Below are 5,349 nucleotides of genomic sequence, written 5' to 3' on the forward strand. Positions count from 1 at the left end.
CTATGATATGTCTTGGTGATTTTCTTTTGGGGTCTGCTCTTCTTGGAGTTCGTTCAGCTTCTTGTATGTTAATTTTTTTCACCTCTCAGTATGTTGGAGAAATTTTCTTCAAGTAGTTCTTCGACTATTTCCTCTGTGGACTTGTGTGTTTCTTCTTGCTCCGGGCCGTCTGGCCTTCTGGCAAACTCGGGTAATCTGCTTTTGATCTCTGACAAATATCTAGGATTATTAATAGTCAATTTCAAGAGCCAAATGGCAAATTAATGACTTCATAAATCAATATGGCATCTAGTGGTGAAAACAATAACAACAACAACAATTTTCTTACAAATTTTTCTTACGCAGCTTTAGGCTCTGAATTTTGAAATCATAAAATTTTCAAGGGATGGGTACTTTGAATAAATCATGCAAAATTTTGCATAATGAATCCTTTTGGTTACCATGGAGCCCAAAAATTTAACTTAAAAAAGTTTTATTATTCAAATAAGTAGGTTCTTTCTAACAAACGGAAACACTTAACTGTAAAACTTAAAACATGTGTTAAATATTACTGCATCTCATCCATAACTCTGTTTCTCTTTCTCTCCTGCCACGTTGTGCTGCTGTACTTCACTGTGGCCTTTAAACTGGCCTGTAGACAAATGACTTCTTTTGCCAATGAATCTGAGCAAATATAATAGGTCTCACTTCTGAGATGTTTTTTTTGAATGCCATTGATTTGATTAGGATGCACAGTGACCCAGTTAACAAGTAAACCTGCCTTATACAGTTTCCTAGGCTTTAAGCTGTGAAGCCATTGGTTACTAAATGCCAAGAAGACATTCCAACAAAACAGACTTAGGAAGCTTATGGGACATGTCTACATATTCATATAGAATTGACTTGATGATGATGGGTTTGGATTTTTTAAATTTTAACTTACATTTTTGTATATTTACCTTATTTTATGCATTTAATTTAAATTTCATTAAACTTTTATAGTTTGGTAATGATATTGTTGTTGTTGAGTGCTGTTGAGTCCTTTCCAACCCATAGCAACCTTTATAGGGTTTCCGAGTAGTGGCTATTGAGCTTGAACTGCTGACCTTGTGGTTCAAATGAGTTTGCAGTCCAGCACATTAGTTCACAGCATGGTGACCCATGTGTGCCAAATAAATGGTTCCATAGATTTTCAAGGCTGTGACATTTAGGAAGCATATTGTTAAGCCTCTCTTCCAAGTTGCCTCGGATGAATTCAAACCACCAACAGTTTACCCTATGCCATTGAACCATGAGGGTTTGGAATACATTTATATGTTGTTGTTAAGTACTGTCAAGTTGATTTCAACTCCTAACAACTCTGTACAGAGTTTCGTAGGCTTTAAATCTTTGCAGGAACAGAGTCTCATCTTTCTCTCGCAGAGTGGCTAGAAGGCTCAAGCTACAGACTTTGCAGTTTTCAATATAGTTCTTATCATATGAAGCTACCACACTCCCATGCATATATATATACACATATACTTAACGTAAACCATTATAGATTTATTTGTTACAGCTTTATTTTTTAATAAACATAAACTATCATATAGACTGAGAGAAACTTCCTTTTTAAAATATAAATGGTTTGATTTTCTATTATCAAATATACCTATGAAACAACATAATATTCAGGAAAGGAATTCTACAATTATTACAGGTAAAGATTTTTTTTTTTTTTTAATCCAACATGTTGGGTAATGTTTAGCTAAATGATATTTTATCTTTAGTCTTAGTACTCACACATTTTTAAAAGAAATTGAATGTATGAAGCATATAACAAAAATGGCCAAATAGAATTAAATTTACTCATTTGTTAACAACTCAATGTTTTTGGGTCTGTTGTTTCGTTGTTTTTTTTTCAAAATTATGCTTCAAATTGATCATTTTAATGTTTCTAAAATTTAAGTCAGAAATACTTTTATTTCACTAAGCTTATTTCATAATATTTATATTAAAAATGTACAAATAGTAAATTTTGATACATGGCACATTTTTTCTTAAACACACAAATAGAATTATGCTATTCTAACTAACTGAACATTGTGATTATTGGGAAGTTACTAAATATTACTATGCATAGTTTTAATATTGTTATTGCTAAGTTCCATCAAGTTGGTTCCAACTCATAGGGACCCTGTATAGGATTTCTGAGGAACTGCTGGTGGGTTTGAACTGCTGACCTTGTGGTGTACAGTCCAATGCTCATCCTATAGAACTATACCAGGAATCTGTAGTTATACTGTATGTAACTACTAAGTTCAAAAGATAAAAAGAAGCAAGCACATAATTTAAAGATAATAGTTCTCATGTGTAAATAACCTTTGATTACTTCATGAATAATGTCTTTTAGAAAGATGAACATGAGATTGTTCACTATGAGATGAATGTTAAAAATATCCTAGATGTCTGATTTTTTCACTCCATAATCCTTGATATAATCACCATTCCTCCCTGCCTCGCATCCTAGAGTTCTGCAATATACTGCAACATCTCATAAAACTCTCAACTGTCAACAGAATGGTTCATGCAAATGTGGAAGTTGAAATGTCCCAAATCTGGGGTTCAGAGGTCAGTCTAAAGGATTCTCCTCACCCATGTAGTCTAAGGAGCTGAGGAATCCAAATCAGCAGTTCAGACAACAGGGTGTTGATGCATGAGTCCTGGGAGCTGGTGAATCAGGTCAGGTGATAGACAGAAAGTCCCAGGAACTGGAGTTGAGTCTTAGCGAGCTAGATGCAAGAGCCACAGCAAGAAAGAAACCATTGTCAAACCATTCCTGTGTCAGACTCAGACCATATATCTAAGGAAAACTAATGGTAGTGAGTTCATTCACACCATCTAGTAAGTGGGGATGTCCTTAATCCTTATTTCTATCTTAATCCTTACTTCTTTTTATTGTTGTTGTTAAGTGCTGTCATGTTGGTTCCAACTAACATGTATAGGGTTTCCAAGGAGCAGCTAATGGGTTTGAACCACCGACCTCATGGCTCACAGATCATTGCTGATCCTATAGCACCACACCAGGAGTCCTTACTCCTTAGTTCACTTTAATTCTTGTTGTTGATGTTGTTATTAAGTGCTATAGAGTCAGTTCTGACTCATAGCAACCCTTTATGAGATTTCTGAGGAGCAGCTAGTGGGTTTGGACTACCGACCTTGTAGTTAGCCATGCAGTGCTTATCCTACAGTGCTACTCCAAGAGTTCACACACCAGCACTTAGTCCCATCTTAAATCTTCCTCATTAACATATTACTTACAAATGAGTCTATCATCAGAGGCATAGAGTCCAGGGTTTACAACATATTGCAGAATGGAACAATCTAGAAGGGCCATAATAAATCATTAACGACCCTGCAGTTACATGGCTTCTTCCTCTGAAACATCAAGAACATTATGCCAGATTTTCAAGATATCTCTGAAAACATTCTATGAGTTAAACTTTAAACGTCATGTTAGTTGAATGGTTCATATTTGAATGGAATTGTCTGGGCCATGGTACCAGACAAATTTGGGCTTAAATTATAGCATCACTGTCTGTAATTTAAATACCTTCTTTGTCATCAAACAAACAAAAGCTGTTTTAACAAAGCTGTTAAAATTCAAATAAGATTTGGTTTGTAAAAAACCCAGAAATTATTAATTCTGCAACCCTTTAAAATTATGTATTTAAAAAACCATATTTATAAGGCTATTGCCAGATGGCAAACATTGTACAATGAAAGAAAGATAAATGCTAGCAATGCATAAAAGAAAATGTGGCATTTTAAAAAGAAAATAAGAGTATTTTAAGTATATAACAACTATGGTGTGGCACTGTAATATCAGCACTGGACCTCAAGGTCAGTTTGAATCGCCAGGTTGGTGAGTGCAATCCAACAACCTATCCTGGGAAACCCTACCCAGGGTCAGTATAATTCGGAACCTACTTGATGGCACTAGTCAACATCAACAAATGGTTAACAAGTCCTGGTGTGGCACTGTAGAAAAGCACTAGACTGCTAAGCAAATGGTTGATGGTTCAAACCCACCAAATACTCCTCAGAAACCCTATGTTAAGTGCTCTTGAGTCAGTTTTGACTCATAGTGACCCTGTATAGGGTTTCCGAGGAGTGATTGGTAGACTTGAATGGCTGATATTGCCATTCAAACTGACCTTACGGTCCAGTGCTTATCCTCCAGTGCCATACCAAGATTCCTATATAGGGTCACTATATCTCAAACGGACTCACTGGCTCTAAAGAGCAACAACAACGATTAACAATATTGAGCTCAGTGGCTCCGTAGGGTATGCATATGTGAAGCACAAGATGGGCAGTTCAATTTAACCAGCTGCTCCATGGGAAGTTTTCTGCTCCGGCAAAGGTTTAAAATCTCGAAAACCCTATACAGGATTTTCTGCTCCTGCAAAGGTTTAAAATCTCGAAAACCCTATACAGGATTGCTATGAGTCTTAAGTAGAGCTATAGCACTTAACAACAGCAGCAACATTGATAATGAAAATTATCACAAAAACACGTTTGTTGTTTTAATTATATTAGTAATGCAAAGAATTTAGCAAACAGTTTTCAATTTCTATTTATTTGTTTTTATGCATTTTGTACAATAAATATTTCACATAATCCACTTATGTGAAATATTTATTGTACAAAAAATGTTAGTTATGAGTTTCAGTGTAAGCAAAAAATATATGGCTCTTTGAACAATGAAGACTGCTATCTGGTGACATGACAATTATTGTTATATAATAAATTACCCAAAACTCTTTGTATTTTTATTTTTTAAAACTTTTTGTTGTGAATTGAGTGAAGGTTTATAAAATATATAATCAGTTTTCCATTCAACAATTCATATACATTTTGTGTCATCTTATTGATTTCCACCCCTTCAGTGTAATATCACTTATCCCATTTTATCCCTGTTTTGATTCATTCTTCTTTCTTAACCCTCCCTAACTTTGTCCTTGGGTATATACTGCACGTTAAATCCTCGCTACTTGATTATTCCAAGGTGTGCATACCTCACTAGTGTTATTCATCCCCTTATAAAACTATCTATTGTTTGGAGAAGCAGTGATGCCTGAGATGGAGGCAGAGACGATGATGTGGAGAGATGGAGCAGTTGGGGATCTTAGACACAGAGTGGAAGAAGGGCTCTGTGCTGACGACTAGGGAGCAGGCTTGTAGCATATACCCTTTGGTTGGTTGATGATGCATGGAAGGGATTGTAACCATAGTGATGAAATGATATACCATAGGATGAGTGTAAAACTAATATTCTCCCATGTAAACTATCACATAATTCACAATAAAACATTAAAAAAAAAAAAAAAA

The sequence above is a fragment of the Chrysochloris asiatica genome, unplaced genomic scaffold, assembly GCF_000296735.1.
Source record: "Chrysochloris asiatica unplaced genomic scaffold, ChrAsi1.0 scaffold00063, whole genome shotgun sequence".
NCBI lineage: Eukaryota > Metazoa > Chordata > Mammalia > Afrosoricida > Chrysochloridae > Chrysochloris > Chrysochloris asiatica.